General features: G+C 36.7%; 1 long non-coding RNA gene and 1 pseudogene across 3 annotated transcripts; both read left to right on the top strand.

Moving 5' to 3' along the window:
- The first annotated feature begins 2,251 nt into the window (after nt 1–2,251).
- On the top strand, nt 2,252–5,880 carry LOC147518946 (aldehyde dehydrogenase family 3 member H1-like; annotated as a pseudogene). The gene is made up of 7 exons (XR_015211933.1): nt 2,252–2,605; nt 3,247–3,320; nt 3,416–3,510; nt 4,209–4,416; nt 5,297–5,412; nt 5,512–5,616; nt 5,704–5,880. The product of XR_015211933.1 is annotated as an aldehyde dehydrogenase family 3 member H1-like (transcript).
- Nucleotides 5,881–6,344: 464 nt separating this feature from the next.
- LOC147518945 (uncharacterized) lies at nt 6,345–17,801 on the top strand. 2 transcript variants are annotated; one of them, XR_015211934.1, is made up of 6 exons: nt 6,345–6,594; nt 7,784–7,857; nt 14,565–14,626; nt 14,923–15,016; nt 15,583–17,285; nt 17,388–17,801. It is a non-coding gene; the product is annotated as an uncharacterized LOC147518945 (long non-coding RNA). The 2 variants fall into 2 exon arrangements; XR_015211935.1 differs by lacking the exons at nt 6,345–6,594; nt 7,784–7,857 and adding an exon at nt 13,973–14,092.
- The last annotated feature ends 1,333 nt before the right edge of the window (nt 17,802–19,134 follow it).

The raw sequence follows: 19,134 nt of genomic DNA, 5'->3' as shown, positions 1-19,134 counted from the left end.
TGAAGTAACCCCATAGAATAATTAATGAAAAATCATAAATTGGATGCAAATGTGTTGAACTAACCTCAAAGAATTGGAAACTTGATGCAAATGCATCGAACTAACCTCAAAGAATAATTAATGGGAAATTAGCAATTGGAGGCAAATGCATTTAACTAATCTCAAATAATAATTAACAAAAAATCGGAAACAGGATGTAAATGCAAATGCATTGAACTAACCTCAATGAATAATGAATGGAAAATCAAAAACTTGATACAAATGCATTAAACTAACCTCAAAGAATAATTAACAAGAAGTTTGAAACTTGATGCAAATGCATGGATTGATCTAATCTCAAAGAATAATTAATGGGAGATCGAAAACTAAATGCAACTATATTGAACTGAGCTCAAAGAATAACTAACGGAAAATTAAAAATTGGATGCAAATCTATTGAATTAATATAAAGAATAATTAAAAGGAAATCGCCACCGGGATGCAAAAACATTGAACTAGCCTCAGATAATAATTATCGGGAAATCGGAAACTATATGCAACTACATTGAACTAAACTCAAAAAAATAATTAACGGAAAATAGGACACCAGATGCAAATGCATGAAACTAACATCAAAGAATAATTAACTATAAATCGAAAACTAGATGCAACAACATTAAGCTATCCTCAAAGACTAATTAATGGGAAATAAAAAATTGGATGCAAATGCATTGAACTAAACTCAAAGACTAATTAACGGAAAATCGGAAACTGGATGCAAATGCATTGAAGTAACCTTAAAAAATAGTTAATGTAAAATCCAGTAACGAGAGGAAATAGAGAAAAAAAATAACCTCAACGAATAGTTAACAGGAAATTGGAAACTGAATGCAACTGCATCGAACTAACCTTAAAAAATAATTAACGAGAAATCGTAAGCCTCAAAGAATAATTAACGAGAAATGGGAAACTAGATGCAGCTGCATTGAACTAGCCTAAACAAATAATTAACTAGAGAAATCGGAAACCGGATGCAACTGCATTGAACTAATTCCATAAATAATTAATAAAAAATCATAAACTGGATGCAAATGCATTGAAACTAACCTCAAATAATAATTAACAGAAAATAAGAAACTATAACTAATCTCAAAGAATAATTAATTGGGAAATAAAAAACTATATGCAAATGCATCAAACTAACTTCAAAGAATAATTAACGGAAAATCGGAAACTGGATCTAAATGCATTGAATAACTATTCTTAAAGAATAATTAACTAACGGGAAATCAAAAACTTGATAATCTTTGATGACCCTATATAATGTATCATATATAATTACTTTTATGTCATGTTTGCAAGAACATTACATAATGATCAATAAAAGTTGGTATTACACACAACTTTTGGATAATTAATATGAAATAAAAAACTAACTGTATGCAAATATATTGAACTAACCCCAAAGAATAATTCACGGGAATTCAAAAATTGTATGCAATTGCATTGAAATAACCTAAATAATATTTAATGGCAAATCGGAAACTGGATACAAATGCATTGAACTAACCTCAAAGAATAATTAACGGGAAATCAAAAACTATAAGCAACTACATTGAACTAAACTAAAATAATAATTAACGGTAAATTTGAAACTATATGCAAATGCGTCGAACTAGCCTCAAAACATAATTATATTATATGTAGTGAGAATGTATCGACAAATATAGTTTTGCAATTAAAGTGGTGTTTATCATCTCTCTTTTTGTATAATGGGAATGTCTTTCTATTAAATATCTTTTTGGTTTTATGTGGGCATTATTAAATTGTGGGGTTTTTATTCAAGTTGCAAGAAATTTAGATGAGTGATCAATATAATATTCATATCTCATTGCTTTGCATAATATTAATATTTTTTAGAATAATTTAATATAACGACATCCATTCGTAGGATGGGTTAGAAAGCTAGTTTTGTTTCAAATAAATAAATAAATGAGTCTCTCTTATATAATTACAATTAGAATCCAAAGAAACCATGCTAACTATCGACTTGGAGTGACGGGCCCTATTTTCCACATTGAAATTAAACACAAGCCCTATTTTATTGAGTGAGTGGAGGGAACGATTTTGGCAGAAGGGGGGTATGCGGACAAAAACCAACTTGGTTGGTTTCTGTCTGGTTGTCTTCAAATTCTCTCTTATTTTTTCTCTTTCTCCTTCACCCATCTCTCCCTCTCCCCTCTGCATCACCCAACTCTCTCTCTCTCTCTCCCCCTCCGCTCACTCCCCACTGCCACGCAGTATACTAATTATTGATAATTTAAAAGAACCTTCCTAATCTCACTCAAATAACATAATTATATTTTATTTTATTTAAAATAAATAAATAAATGAGTCTCTTCTATATAATTACAATTACCATTTACAATTAAAATAAAAAAAAATCATGCTAACTATCGATATGGAGGGACTGGTTTCAAGACTTAAAAAAACCGATGCGTTGTAACGTTTGCATACTTGTTCATCAATAATCAATGCAACAAACTCTTCGAACTAATAGGAAAATTTAAACCCAAAGCTACGTACTCCACTTCCTCTCAAAGTTACTAATGGATCATGTCAAAAGGTGTGCTTCTTTTTTACTCCATTCTATTATAGATTTTTTTTTAATGAATTTGGGGATTTAGCAGTTTTTACGCCAATTATGTATTTACTCAACATTGCTGATACAATGCACATCCCTTGATTTCAGTAGCTACTGAGTATTGTCAGTCTTCTTGATCCGCATTGTTTATGTGCTCTAAATAGCGTGAGGAAGGAAAGTAGATTGTAGATTAGTGGTGCAAATAGAAGGAGTCTATACTCTATAAGCAATTGACAGTGAGGAGGCCACATTATGTATGGCCTGACGTAAGCAATTGCCAGTGAATTAGTTTGTACTATTTTTTTTATGATTCTAGTTTGAATTGGGTGGTTAACTGTATCAGTTGACTTTTGGGAGCTTTCTTTACTGATCTTGTTATTGTCACTGTTGGTGAGACTTAAAATGTAAAGTAAAACCCTTTGCAAAGACAATTTCATCCTTGGCAACAATGGAATATTTTGAACGTTTGAAGTAAAACACTTTTTAGCTGATGGTATCAAGTGTATGCGAAAAATATAACTAAACGACCATATGGATTTTATGTATTAACTTGTGGTGTATTTTGTGTTTAAAAAGGAAGAATATTCAGCTCAAGTTCAAATTTGAGATCTTTAGCTTTGCAGTGCAGATTTCTATGACAAAGACCTCATGTAAACTGTCTCTTAAAGAACTAAAACACTGGATGAAGCCACAAAAGGTAATGTTATATGAACATCGTTCAGTTTGGAAATTGTTTGTTTTTTAACTTATGCAAAAAACGCTATATCATGCAAGATTTTAACATTTTTGCAGGTCAAAACTCAAATTACAACTTTTCCGTCATCAGCAGAAATTGTCTGAACCACTAGGAGTTGTATTGGTCATCTCGACATGGAACTATCCTATCTGGATGTAGCAATCATTGAAATCTTACTTACGTGTGCGCCTATATGTATGACTGTATCTGACTTAGCCTATCAGTATTTAGCAATCCTTGAATGTATACAAATAATTATGTGCTACTGATTCAAGTTATTCGTGTTTTATCTTTAGTTCCCTAATGGTATTGTTCCAGATTTTTGTCACTTCAGTGTTCATCATAACAGGGATTCATTTCCTTTTTCCGTTTATGAGTAATCAATAAGTCCAAATAAACTGTATATGGTCATATCATATTCCATATTTAACTTTTTATCATTCCCTTTGCTTACCCTGCAGCCGTGTTCTTCGAACTATCTAGGAATATGCAGTTCGCTCATTTGCCTCAGCTTTCAACCAAAAGTTCCTTCATCTTCCTTTCTTTTGATTTTGTTCTTTACCTATTGGAAAAAATTATTTAACTTGTGGCTAAACCATTATATCCTAATTCTGATCAACTCTTCTTCATTTTTTTCCCTTATATTGCGCGAATTTGAGTTTATAGTTTTTTGCTAGATATTAAGGGTTCTTGCTCATTGCCGAACGTCTTTTCTAATTTGGAACTCATTCATTTCATTTTTGTCAGGTGGTCTGGTTTTGAAGTTTTGATTAAATCCTCTGTTATATTAGCTCTTAATTCCTATGTGACCATGAAATTAATTTTTAAACTTCTCCTGTTTCCTTCCAGTGTTATCTCTTGATCCAATCATTGGAGCTATTGCAGCTGGAAATGCAGTGGTTCTTAAACCATCAGAAATTGCTCCTGCGTCATCTTCATTACTTGCAAGATTCGTAGAAAAATACCTAGATACTTTCTTCCATAAGAGTTGTTAAGGGTGCTGTTCCTGAAACAGCTGCACTGCTAGAACAGAAGTGGGACAAAATATTCTACACAGGTTTTAATCCTATACCTTTTCTAGTTGGATAACTGCAATCTAGGATTTTGATTTTCATATATAACAATCAAAATCTGCAAGGCGGCTTTAAATTCTCTATAAATCTTAAATACTACGACACAGTCTTAGTATCAATTCCTTGTCATAATTATAGTTTAGAAAGGAAATTATTTCTTCTGTTGGTGAAGGAAAGTTTACTTGATACCTTTTGCTTGAGACACAGTCTTAGGATCAATTCCTTGCCATAATTATAGTTTAGAAAGGAAATTATTTCTTCTATTGGTGAAGGAAAGTTTACTTGATACCTTTTGCTTGAGTTGACTGCCTGCTTAGAAATTTTTGAATTCGCTGTGCTTCAGCTCCACTAGGATATAAGGGGAATGGCTATTTTTTATTTTTTATTTCTCATTCTAAATTTCTAATTCATCCTCTGAAATGAACACATTTAAGATTGATCTTCAGACGTAGCAAAGATAGGTTAACGTTTAGGTGAAGTGTCAGTCATCTTTCCATTGCTACTCCATTTCTGATAGAGTCACAAGTTTCAGTGACTTAATGTGAGGAGGACAGTTGCATGAAAAGGAAATCATTCTTTGCTTGTTAGGGTATGGGGGTTCTAGAGGGTCTTGTATAGACCATGAAAGTGTATAGGAGTACACATGTATTGCATCCCTTTATATTATTTCTAACATTATAGAAATAGTTTTCGTGCTTTCCAGACACGAGGCAGACTTGGATAAAATCCAACTATATGGAGGTTATTTTCAAGTCTTAGAAGCATTTTTCCCCGTCTTGTTCTCTTCTTAGAACAGCTTGTGGTCACTCATTGGTTGATTTTGAATTTTATATCACAAATGATGGATAATCTCAATTTTTGTAGGTAATGGTTGAGTGGCGCGTATTATAATGAGTGCGGCTGCGAAGCACCTCACACCTGTAGTTCTAGAGCTTGGAGGGAAATCTCCTGTTATAGTGAACTCAGGCATCGACTTAAAAGTAAAAAATCCATAATTACCTTTGTACATAATTTTCACATTTATTTTGGGTCCCATATTCACTGCTAAAGTAGGCTGACCTAGATTTTGTGATGCAAAGGTTGCAACCAGGCGTATTGCCTATGGAAATTGGGCAGGCAGCAATGGGCAAGCATGCATTGCTCCTGATTACATTGTTACCACAAAAGCTTTTACTCCGAAGTTGGTAAGAATTTCTAGTAGAAGAGATGTACAAGCATTCTGAGTAAACCATTTTCGTCTTATTCTTTCATTAACACCATCGTTCTATCAGGTAGATGCTTTACGAAGTACATTGGAGGACTTCTGCGGGAAAGATCCTATGGAATCAAAAGAAATATCGCGTGTTGTGAACTCCAATCACTTTGCGCGCTTGACAAAGTTCTTGGATGAGGATAAGGTTTCTGATAAGATTGTCTATGGAGGCCAGCGTGATGAAAAACGCCTGTGAGTTTTCCACATCTACAAATGCATGAGTATTAGATTTTGTGGTAATTACATCTACAAATGCACTAAATTCAATTCCAGAAAAGAAGGCGTTCTCGGCATTCTTTCGGGCTATATACGTTTGTTTGATCATACGAATAATATGCTATGTTGTGCTATGGTCCATAATTTTCTTCTTATGTACCTTTAAGGTGTGGTTCTGTGGCTTACTGATGCACTTTACTTTTGTATGTATAATAAGCATTCCTACAGATTTAATCAAGGCGAGATCAAGAGGCAAGATCAGGATTTCATTGTGAAGCAATTCCACGATATTAGTGATGTAGTTTTTGGTAAATGCAATGTTGCAAAGAGGATAATGGTAATTCACTATTGTATGATATTTTTTTTTTTTCTTTATTATATATTAGGATAGGGATTTCCGAATTGCATCCAAGACCTGTTATTCCCAAACCTCAAAGGTACTTTTTTCCACTTTTTCTTTAAAAAAAAATAAACAAAAAATTCACTGCTCATTATTTCTTCATTGATGCATACCATCATAATTACATTGTTAATGGGTTTGCGGGTAGGAGTTTTTTGAAGTGGTTATTGTGTGGTACTGTTTTTCTGAAGATCTGGTGATGAGAATGTTTTCTTCAACACTTTTTGGTGTTTATCTGAGCCTTTATTCTCTCTCCTCAAGCTTGGGATTTCTTTTTTGAGTTTGGAACCTCAAGTAGTATTCTTTCATTTCTCATAGCCTCCATATGATGTACTATTCTCTTAGTAAAGCCATAGGCGTGGGCATCAGTTCAACCAAATTACAGGCATTATACCAGCCAAATATTCTAGGTATCCATTATAACGTGACTATGACAGATTTTCTGTGAATATAATGCCTTCTGATGTAGGAAGATATTAATATAACAAGTTGACGACGTAGCTTTTATCTAAAGCATTGCCTTGATATGATGCCTAAGTTAACAACATCCATTTCCTCTCTATAGAACCAATACAGACAACATTACAATTGAAGTGCAGCAATATAATTTGTCAGAGTAGTAACATTGGAGATCTGAAAAGAGATTATAGGCATAGGCATCCAAGCAACCGATTTATAGGCATCATACTGGGTGAAAAAGGATTCACAGCCATCATTTACAACCAGGGGAATCGGAAGATAGGATTATGAAAGTTTTTTGTAAATGTGAATGCCTACCTTTTCTTGGGTTTTGTCTCTTCCACTTTAGTGTAGGAGAAATAAGATGAGTTGGTGTCTTTTTTTTTCCTGAAGCCATTGCCTTCCTATGATGCGTAAATTAACCGCATCCATCTGCTCATTGTGGAACCAAAACATGCAACATTAGAACAGAAGTGTCAGCAAAAAGAATTTGTCTCATTGTCTGTGGTAACACTGAATATCTGAGACCAATTGCTATCTTTACTTGATTGTGTAACAAAGAGGGGGACAAAAGCTTGAGACCACATTCTCAAGGCATCTCCCCTGGGGAAGGGGAAAAAAAAAGAATCATACTCAAGGTATCTAAGATATAGATATCGAGACATTTGACCTCGACAAGTGCTTTGAGTGGTCAGTGTTAGTTGGTGGGCTTGTAGTAAGCTTCTTCCAAGTTCCTATTACAGAGATAATAATGAGATTCCTTTTTTCTTTTTCTTTTTCTTTCTTTCTGTTTTTCAAAATCCATATATGTGTCCATATTAAATTTGATTTGGCGGAAGAACTTTTTGTTCAGTCTACTCTGGCATCTCGTACTAACAAAGCTGTTTTACAATATGACTTTTGGTGGTACATGCCTACTGCATTATAGTTTTTTCAGTAGTAGTTACTACTGATGTAGGCATCGTGGTTTCTACATTATTATATTGGTGTTCAGCTTTGGCGTTTTATAATCATCCGGTTTCAGTTGCAGGTCATGTCTCGAACATCATCTTTTTTGGGTGAAGAATGCTAAAATTTAAATATGGAAGCCTTCTGCTAGTAAGTGTATCTACTTTCACGTCATTACTTCGAAATATTGGTATTTTTACTTGGCTTTTTCTGCTGAAAATTGCTGCATCTTCAAACTTACATTACATATTACGAAGAATGCTTCAGGCAGAGGAGTTTATAGTTCTTAGTGACTGGTCTTTAATAGGTGCAGCACTGCCGCCTATAGAAAATTAAAAAAATAGCCTAAATTCTGCAGCTTTAGTAGAAGTAGAACATTTGAGAAGAGTAAAATTGTATTATTGTAAATGGAGAGGAGAAAAAGAGGATACAACCTTAGTTTTTACAAAGGATACAACCTTAGTAAAATTGTATTTTTGTAAATGGAGAGGAGAAAAAGTGGATACAACCTTAGTTTTGGCCTCGTATCACTTCAATACATATAAGAGGAGATATCCTCTTAGAACTCTAACAAGAAGCCTTTGGCTTGTAACCCTTCAACCTGGTTATTTCAAATTTGGACTTATTGTTTGAAGTAACAAGTCAGGAGTCCTTCTTTTATCCTTTGTATGATTCTTTAGCTCTAGCCTATAGGAGGCATGAGCATTGGAAAAGTTTGAGCCTCTTAAGAGAAGTAAAGACCCCAAATTAATGTTTGATTTACCAAGATAGTGGACTTGGTCGTCTTAGTAAGTGTAGAGGAGCCTCTAGTAGCATTTGCACAATTTGATGGGTGTGTAAGAAAAAGGGATGAGGACCAGATGGTTTTAGTCTATGCTACTTAATTACAGATTTATGAAGTAGTATTTAAAGGACAAAGGGGATAAGAGGACATTTATAATAGTAGAATAGTGAGAATCTTGGGGAAATCTCTAATGAGATAATTCCCTTTTATATAAATCTAAATACCTGAATTACAGAATTGCCCTTAGAGGTTATTACAATATTACTAAATACATAAACTCCCTATACTCCCCCTCAAGTTTGGGCGAAGATATCAATCAAACCCAACTTGACCGCGTTGGAGTGAAGAACTGTAGGTCCCAAAGACTTGGTGAACATATCAGCCAACTGCTCTGAAGAGCGAACTGGAATCGTGACAATGATGCCAGATTGAACCTTTTCTCGAAGGAAATGGATATCAACCTCAATGTGCTTAGTCCTTTCGTGAAGAACTGAATCGGATGCTATCCGAATAGCAGCTTGATTGTCGCAATGAAGGGGAGACCCATTGTTACTAAAGACCCCTAACTCGGTAAGAAGGGAGCGTAGCCACAGTATCTCACAAGCACCATGAGCCATAGCTCTATACTCGGCCTTGGCCGATGCGCGTGAGACAACATTTTGTTTCTTACTTTTCCAGGAGACAAGACAACCACCGTAGAAAGTACAAAAACCCGAGGTAGAGCGACGATCAGTGAGACACCCAGCATAATCTGCATCCGAAAGTAACTAACTAAATCCGGTGGACCATAAGATGGATAGAACAAACCAAGTCCTGGAGAGGACTTAAGATATCTCAAGATCCGATCCATCTTTGATCCATATGAGTAGATCGTGGGGCATGCATGAATTGGCTGACTACACTGACGGCAAAAGCAATATCCGGGTCGAAAGTGTTAGTCAAATATATAAGACGACCACTAAACGCTGGTAAGGGCCTGGATCAGGAAGAATATCACCAATATCAGCATGGAGGCGATGATTTGGATCCATAGGAGTGCGAGAGGGTCGACATCCCATCATACCAGTATCAAACAACAAGTCTAGTGTGTACTTCCTTTGAGAGAGGGAAATACCATGTCGTGAGCGAGCTACCTTAATGCCAAGAAAGTACCGAAGAGGACCCAAGTCTTTAATATCAAAAATTGGCCAAATATGTTTTCACCTTTGCTATGTGTATGGTGTCATCTCCAGTGATGATAATATCATCTACATAGACCAAGACTATTGTACGGAGATTAGCTACACTTCGATGAATAAAGCATGTATGATCTGACTCACATCGGATAAATCCCATGGATAAGATAACCGTGCTGAAACGATGAAACCATGCTCGTGGAGACTGTTTCAAGCCATATATGGATTTGAGAAGGCGACACACCTTTCCAGAATACTCCCCCGGGCGGCAAAACCCGGAGGTTGAGACATGTAAATATCTTGGTCAAGTCACCGCGGAAGGAATGCATTCTTTACATCTAACTGGTGAAGATACCAGTGATGTTGTGCAGCTAGGGAAATAAGGAGCCGTACGGAAGAAAGCTTTGCAACAGGAGTAAATGTGTCACCAAAATCTTTTTCAGGTGTTTGAGTGAAGCCCTTCGCTACAAGTCGCGCTTTGTAGCGCTCTACAGAACCATCCTCTTTGTATTTCACTGTGAAAACCCATTTACACCCAACACCGTTTACCAATTGGAAGTAAGGCCATCTTCCATGTGTGATTCTGCTCAAGTGCTTGCATCTTAGTAAACATAGCAACTCTCCAAGACGGGTGCTCCAATGCCTCAGAAACATGACGTGGAATCCTAATAGAATCAGTGGCAGCAAGATAGGCACAATAGGAAGGAGAAATACCACTGTAAGAGACAAACTGAGCAAGAGGGTGTTTAGTTACACATGCCCACTTCCTTTTGCGTTTAGCAATTGGAAGCTCTAAATCATCAATAATGAGAGTAGGAAGAGCAGAATTTGGATGTACTAAATCGGGGATGGAGAGTAGACCGGTAGGCGAGGAAGATTGTGGCGGGGATAAATATCGTTGGGTCGTCGTGGTGTACACCTTGCCGATAGTTGTCTCGTAGAGCCGTGACTATGTAGGTGTGCGAGACTCTTTAAAAAACAGAACAGTAGTACAGTGGAATAAGAAGAGGTTGTTCCATTTCATTAGAGGGAGAAGTATAATAAGGAATATTCTCAAAAAATGTCACATCTCTAGAGTGAATGATACGACGTGAGACGGGTTCATAGCAACGATAACCCTTAGATTGAGTAGAGTAACCAAGAAAAAGGCACTTAATAGCCTTGTCATCTAACTTCGTCCTCTTTGGAGTACGATCTTGTACAAAAACAAATGCAACCAAAGACTTCGAGGCTCGATAGAAAAGAGGAAGACCAAGTCTGACTAAATGCAAAGGAACCTGGCCATTAAGAATCCTACTGGGAGTACGATTAATTAAAAAAGTGGCTGTGAGAACAACCATACTCCAAAAACGTTTAGGGACATGCATTCCACGAAGGAGACATCTAACAACATTCATAAGGTGGCGATTTTTCCGCTCAGCCACTCCATTTTGTTATGGACTATAAGGACATGTGAGTTGTTGAATGACTCCCTTTTTTAAAAGATGTTGTTTAAAATCATCAGATATATACTCTTTAGCATTATCCGAACGCACCTCACAAGAATAACACCAAATTGGGTTTGAATCATTTGCATAAAGTTTAGAAAAGTAGGAAGAACCTCGACCGAGATTTCAACAAATAAAGACATGTAAAACGAGATGGTCATCAATAAAAGTGATATAGTAGCGATATCCATCAAAAGAAGTGACAGGGGAAGGTCCCCACACATCAGTATGTATCAAGTCAAAAAGGCAAGCAGATCGATGCATGTGCGAGATATAAGATACACGAGTATGTTTGGACAACTCACAAACAACACATTGAAATTTGTTAGATTGACATGAGTTTCTCAAAACGGGTAGTAAAGAACATAGATGCTGAAAGTTGGCATGACCCAAACGGGCGTGCCATAAATGTAGAGTCTTAGAACAAAAAGGAACTTGACAGGGATCAGAAAACACCGGGGTGATAGAAGCCAAAGCTGTAGGAGGTTCTCCGAACATATAGAGACCATCTCGCTCATACCCCCTACCAAAAATCTTCTTCGAACTCAGGTCTTGAAAGACACAATGATCCGGAAAGAAAGTTATGGAGCAACCAAGGGATTTGGTTAAACTGCTCACAGATAACAAATTTAAGGCAAGTTTAGGAACGTGCAAAGCGAGTAAGATAAAGATAAAGACGGAGATAAAGGAACACATCCAGAGTTCTGAATAGGAGTACAAGAACCATCAGCAAGATGAACAGATGGAGCAATAGATAAACTAGAAGACTTTTTCGGAAAAAAATGTGACTCACCAGTCATGTGTTCTGAGGCACCTGAGTCAATGACCCAAGTGGATGGAAAGGCATGATATGAAGATGGAGTACCTGAATGAGTAGTAGATGCTGAGGCAGTATAAGATCCAAAAGAAGGTGTAGTCCGATTACCCAACATAGCCTCAAGTTGGCCCTGAAAATGTTGTATTTGTCCCGATATATGACTATACGCAGCAGGAGATGGGATAGTTGAAGGAGCCACACTTAGAGAACTTAATGAACTAGAAGGAAGGTCGACAATTGCAGCTATTGGACTCTTCCCATGGCCTCTACCAGAGGATGATAATTGAGATCTTTCAAAGAAACCAACTGGATAACCAATGAGCTGATAGCACCTAGATTTCTCATGTCCTGATTGCCCACAGTGAGAACAAGTAACAAGCTGATAACATCTGGACTTCTCATGTCCAGATTGCCAACAGTGAGAACAAGTAACTGAGCTGCGTCCTCGACCTCCACGACCACGACCTCTTCCACGCTGTCCCTGACCTCTAAGATAAGAGGAGTCCACAACAAGCGCTGATTGGTCAATGATACCCTGAACTGCGGCAGACGGTAACGTAGCCTGACGAATACTTCTTTGTCTGTCGTCGTCGTCGATAGTCGCAAAGGCATTCATCAGAGAGGGGAATGGTCGTGTGTTAACGATTTGTCCACCAAGGGTCTCAAACTCAGGACGCAAACCCATTAGAAAAGCAAACACTTTCTGTTTGTCGGCACGCTTCGCAACAAGCATCGCGGCTTCTCCAGTCAACTCAACAATGACCTCATGATGGTCAATCTCCTCCCAACGAGTTTGCAACTGTGCAAAATATTCAGCTGCTGATCGATCACCTTGTGAGGTGGAATGGACCTCACGATAGAGCTGAAACACACGGGAGCCATTACTCTTACTGGAGTATGTCTCTTTCAAAGAGGACCATAGGTCATAAACAAAATCATGATATAGAAACATCTGAACAATTGGTGTATCCATGGAGTTAAACAACCAGCCAATAACCATACTATTATGCTTCTTCCATTGAGTGTATTTCTTCTCGTCTGTAACAGCAGGGTGAGCATAAGTCCCATCGACTAATCCCTCCACACCCTTACTAGTTAGATAATGGACAACAGATCTAGACCATGTCTTAAAGTTGATCCCATTCAGCCTCTCTGAGATTATAGACTGAGGTGTGGTAGTAGCTTGAGGACCTTGTACTGAAACATGACTCTCCCCCAATATATCCGTTTCAAATAAATTATCAGAGTCAAAGTGTAAAGGTGGTACCTTTAAAGAAATTAGCTACTTGATCTCATAAAGGCATAACCTTTATGTAGTTCCAAACATTGATCCTTGTAGAAAGAAAGAACCCCCAAAGGGGAAAGATGTTGATGGTTTGATTGGTTACTTTACCAATTATATAATGAAATATTTTTCAAGTTTTCTATTTGATTTGGCCATTCACTTCTTATTTCTTACTTGAAAATTATTTTTTCTGGCCATGGAATATGATTGTTGTTGTCTGCGTTCTTGATTTTTGCCCCATACATTAGGGATATCAAAACTAAAGCATGCTCAAATCGCTTGCTAAAGCATCCACCTCCTGTATTTCCTCATCCTCCTCCAGATTTATGCCATGGACAGTGCGGAAATATTCGCAAAGTTCCTCCCTACTCTTCATGCCATCAATAGTGTCTCCTATAGCCTGGCCAATCAGGCTTACCAAATCACTTAGTCCCAGGTACGTTGCTGCCTTTAGCACCTCCATGAACTGACCTTCATTCTTAACAAACTCAGCATCGTACCTTTTAAGCTCCTCTTCATCTCCTTCAGCCTGCTTCCACGTGCTTTTGCCAGTACTCGATAACTTTGGCCAGTATTTGGCCAGTTACCACCTTAACTGGAAATTCATTGCAACTAGGATTTTCATCTAAGAAGCTCAGAATGGCTTCAGACGTTTTTGCTACAGCTTCATCCAGTTGAAAGGATTCTCCGTCAAGGGCAACCAAAGTTATTTTTTTGTTAGAATCGGAAGAAGACATGTTATGTAGCCTGATCTCTAGAACTAAACAAGAAGATGATTCACACTGTGAGCAAAGTGAAGAAGGCTTACCACTGGTTTTGTACTGATTTGCATCACAAGTTAGTTGTTGTCAATAAATGTAGCATATTAAATTGCATTAACTAGGTTACTACAATTGCTAAGATTCTTTCCCTTTTCTGTCTAAACTCTAAAAGATTTAACATTAGACATATATGGCAAAATTTCAGAAGATTTATTGATTGAGCTTGTGACTCTGTGAATTTAGCTTCACAAAGAGAGTTTAGGACTTTAGTAGGAACTCCGAGAACAAGAATGTACATGACCAGCAAGTTCTACATGAGAGTTTGTTACACGCTTTAGGCGTGTTAATGTCAGAAAAGACACTCCTCTTCATCCAGAGAGAATCTGCAACAAATTTACATTCACCATCAAGTTCACCATATATACTTAATGTGATATGCATTTATGTATTAACTTAATATGGTGGAATACAATTTTTACATTGTGCACATCTTTAGATCACCTTATAGTACTATAATTGATTGCCTAAATTGTTTTCTTCATTTCCAGGCTTCGAAGTGGAAATTCTTTCATGCGACATCTTTTGTTTTTTTCTAAACGAATAAGTATAGGTATGTTCATGTCGATTTTTTTCTATTAAGGAGAAGAACCTACTTAGATACAAATACCATTTGACTTTTGTATTATATACCAGCAAACAACAATAGATGCATTCCTCAAATTGTCAATCATGTTTACCCTGACCTGTATCAGAGATATAAGGAACCAAACTACCTCATTGATAACTGTAATTTGGCACCTACAAATGAATGCATAGATAATATAAACTTCTTTGTTCTATTATTTTAATGGGGAACTGCATAACTACTTCGGTTCTAAGTTTCTAACTCAATTTTTCCATTTTCAGACAACTTTCAAAATCATACCAACACTGCCATGCATTGAGGTTCGGTTGGTTCAAGTGAATGAAGTCAGGAGGCAAGCTCTGACATGCATACAAGGTGCGTGCAGTACTATCAACACACCAATCAATATAGGAACTATAGCTCTGTATGTAGTTTCTGGTTTAAGTATATGAGCGGTTCTAAAGGTCAAGTTAGTCGCCTTGGTTGAGTTTCTAGCTAGTCTCTATGGACTAATAGTCTAATAACCAATATATAGATTCTTCCCCTGTTTGATTTGCTATTATTGTCTCAATTATGATATCTGTTTTATGTTCATATTTTCTTTTAAACTATCTCTTTCTAATTACATATTTTAGATGTTGTTCTCCTACTACTTACCTCATTACCCTGTTTAATTGTCTTCTTCTCTGCCACTCAACCCAGACAAATACAAATACAACACTTAAATTTGAAGTGGGTAAGAGTTAACCATTAATGCACCTGTATGGGTTATATTGTTAATAATTTGAACTATAATCTTTTGCTATCCCTTTTGTCTCCAAAGGGTGGTAGGTACCTCATAGAAGATAGAATGTGATACCCATATTATATTTAGAACTTAACTTTTTCCACTAAAAAACCGAACCATGCAACCTCTGCCTCATTTCTCTCTTCGAATACAGGGTGAGAGAGAATACACATATTTGAGCCTCAGTCCATTGTGGAGCTAGAAAAAAAAGAAGGATGAGAGAAATTTGTGACTTATCGACTTATTGACTATGTCAATCTCTGGGTCTACAAATTAACTTATTCTTCATCACCAACGGTAATCACTTAACTTACTCCTTTCTCTTTCTTCTTTAAAGTTTACACATAAATTATTTTTAAGTGTTTGATTTTAGAATTGTTTAGTTTAACTAAAGGAGCCCAGTCTTTACCTTCCTCTGTTTGTGGACATAAAATGCTACCACTGTGACGCCCTTTCGATCCAACCATATATCTTATCCATCTTCTGGTGTAATGCCATCTGATCTTCATGGGCAGCCTGATAAAAAGCGTATAAATGAGATGGCGTGTTTGTATCATCAGAAACGTATCCTTAATATGAGTGCAAAGCAAATGGCAATTGAGAGAGAGTGTCGTCAAAATTCCAGATGACATAATTGTTCCGTGGGAGAATGAGCATTCACTGCTCCGCTTGATATCTTCTGTTTTTCCTACCCTACCAGAAAATGCTCAAGATAAAAACTACATAGTTCATAGGGCTTTACTAACTCTAACAAATGAGTATGTTGATCAGCTTAACGATATAGTCATTCAAATGTTCCTGGGTGAGGATAGAGACTCGGTTTCGGTTGAGAATGACCCTAGACATCTATATCAGCAAGAATTCTTAAACTCCATATCTACAGGTGGTTTAGCCCCACACAAACTGACACTAAAACTGGGAGCTCCAATTCTACTTCTCAGAAATCTTGACCCAGTTAATGGGCTCTGTAATGGGACCAGACTTCTCTGTTGGGGATTTCAAAGAAATGTTATCTATGCTGAAATTCTACGTAGAAGTCATGCTAGCAAACCAGCTTTTCTTCATCGAATTCAAATGAAACCATCAGTAGATCTCAAACTTCCGTTCGACTTCACAAGAAAACAGCTCCCCATACTTTTAGGATTCGCTTTAATGGTGCACAAATCCCAAGGACATACACTGCCTCATGTGGGAACTTATTTACCAGATCATGTGTTCGAGCACAGTCAACTCTATGTTGCATTGTCACGAGGAGTGTCCAGGAGCACAACCAAATTGTTGGTCAAAAAAGGAGTCTTAAGTGATTTCGAGGGTACATTTACAAGAAATGTTGTCTACAGAGACGTTCTCCGATCATGTAATGTGCAATTGTATTCCGGTGTAGACTCTCCATAAGTCCGATCTCACCTCACTGTAAGTTATGTACTTACTTACTTTGGTCATCTTATTTCTCTAATAAAAGTAAATTATTCTGAAGATAACCCTTATTTAATATCATGTGTTCTTTTCACAAAGGTAATAGTATCGAGTGCTATATTATGTTGAAAGTTCCTGTCATGAGAATTAAAAATATTCTTTTTAATAAAGCAGTTTTAGAAGCAATGTGTTAATGACTTGAGCAAATGATTTTTCTTTCCTGGTTGTCAAGTTACAGCTGTTGTTCTCCAACAACCTGTTAGATACCTTTTTGTTTCTCTGTGCATGTCTATGGTTGCAAATTGTTAAAGTCGTCTACTACCAACTGAAGTTTGGGCTTCAAAATGATCATACAAGCACAAATGGCCAGAAAAAAGGGACGGCATATTTTCTGGATGATTCATGGTTTTCTAAGGACAATTTTTGCACCATCTTTGCAATGTAAGAGTATGGTAAATATGATGTTCTATCCAAGTATTTGCTTCATATATAATCTTTTTTTTCCAACGTTTACTAAAAGTTCTATGAATGCGTCTATAACAGGTACACAAATGGCGCTATTCATGCAGGAGCCTACTAATGCATACCTAAAGAGTTATATATATATATATATATATATGGGAAGATTAAAAAGTGTATAGAACCTACCTCCTCCTACTTTTTGCTATAGTTTTTTTTGCAACTTCTATTTGTATGTTAATCAAGACTTCTGTATATAGTGTTCTACATAATATTCTAATATGCTAAAAAAAATATACAGAACCCTCCGCCTACTTTTGGCTTTAGTTTTTTACAACTTCTAATTATATGTCAAACGAGACTTCTATACAAGATATTCTACACAATGTTATGTAAAAAAAAGGATATGAGTATATGCACAATCTTTGTGCGAGTGAATGTACAATTCACGCTCATCGAGCGTGCCCAGATGGCTAGTTTACTTAATTTGTTGGCTGATAGGTGTGCTTTATGCAATTTTATTTTGTTTTAATTTTTTTAATTTTTATAATTATGCATATAGGATATGCTTTTCCGAGTTATATCATAGTTCTTGGGTGTAGATGAAACTTATATATAAGAAAACTGCTCAAGTAGGGAAAGTAATTGATATACTTCAATATCATGCAAAAATATTGTCATGAAACCTCAATTTATAGGTTTCATAGTTGCTATAGAAACAAATGTTTGTCGCAACTTGTTTAACATTCTGATTTTTGAAGTGCAACACAAGGGCTACCTAATGATGCCTTTCTTTGCAAAGTCAGTTAATAATGGTATTGCATGGGATTGACCCAGTACACTTGACTTCAGAACTGAAACTAATATTTAAGCTATTCAAGATCATTTGATCACATGCTTCAAATTACAAGTCAATTTGGTTAAGCGGGACACTCTTCGCTTTACTGTTCCTTTTGTTATATTACTTATATATGTTAGGGCAGCGGTATTGGCACCCCTAAATATGGGATTGGCACCCTTTTTGGTAAAAGGGCATTAGAAAAATGGTTATTTTGTCTCTGTCCTTCAAGATGGGTTTACATCCTAGTAGACACGGTATCGGGGTGCCGTGAATTCCCACAGTCCTCAGCAGTGAGATGCCATGAAAGCAAAGCATTGACGGCAGTGAGGTGCCGTGAGATCAAAGAAAATCACAGCATGGCTTTGCCGCAGAAGTCTTTATTAATATATATTTTTTTTCACTCTCATATTCTGAACACCCATTGCAAAGGTATACCGTCGCGCTATTTATTTTGAAAGTTTTATTTTTAATTTTTGAGTTTCTTTGATTTCCAAATCGCGTCTCAACATTTTAGAAGTTTCCATGCATTCTCTCCCGAAGAGGTAGCTTCTGTTGCACGGATTGGTTTGACAAGTTTTTGAAGCCTGTGGGAGGAAACTAAGAAGGGTTGTGGCTGCTGTTACACGATTTCACTGTGGTCCTGGGGACAGAAGACATAAAAGGTGGAGCAGCTTCTGCTCATCCCCGTCCTATTCCCACAAATATTGTATCCCTATTCCCACAGATATTGCATCGGCACTTGTGTCCTGATCGACCTCCGTTTCTCAGGTACCCCATACACCTGGATTAATTTTGTAACCGGTCTTGCTTCTGTTTTGGAGAGGTTAGGTGATAGTCCGGAATAGTGGTCTCTACCCTGAGGATATAGTATTTCCCCGATACATGCTCAAACTACCAGGCTATTGCTCTTATAACCCAAGCAGACTCTTCTTGGTATAAACCGTTTAGGGTTTTGGTCATGTTGGATTTTTCAGCTGGATGCTAGTTGTA

This window comes from Coptis chinensis, chromosome 2 (genome assembly GCF_015680905.1).
Source record: "Coptis chinensis isolate HL-2020 chromosome 2, ASM1568090v1, whole genome shotgun sequence".
Classification (NCBI taxonomy): domain Eukaryota; kingdom Viridiplantae; phylum Streptophyta; class Magnoliopsida; order Ranunculales; family Ranunculaceae; genus Coptis; species Coptis chinensis.
Note: the sequence above shows the minus strand (reverse complement) of the source record. Positions and strands in the feature narration are given on the sequence as shown.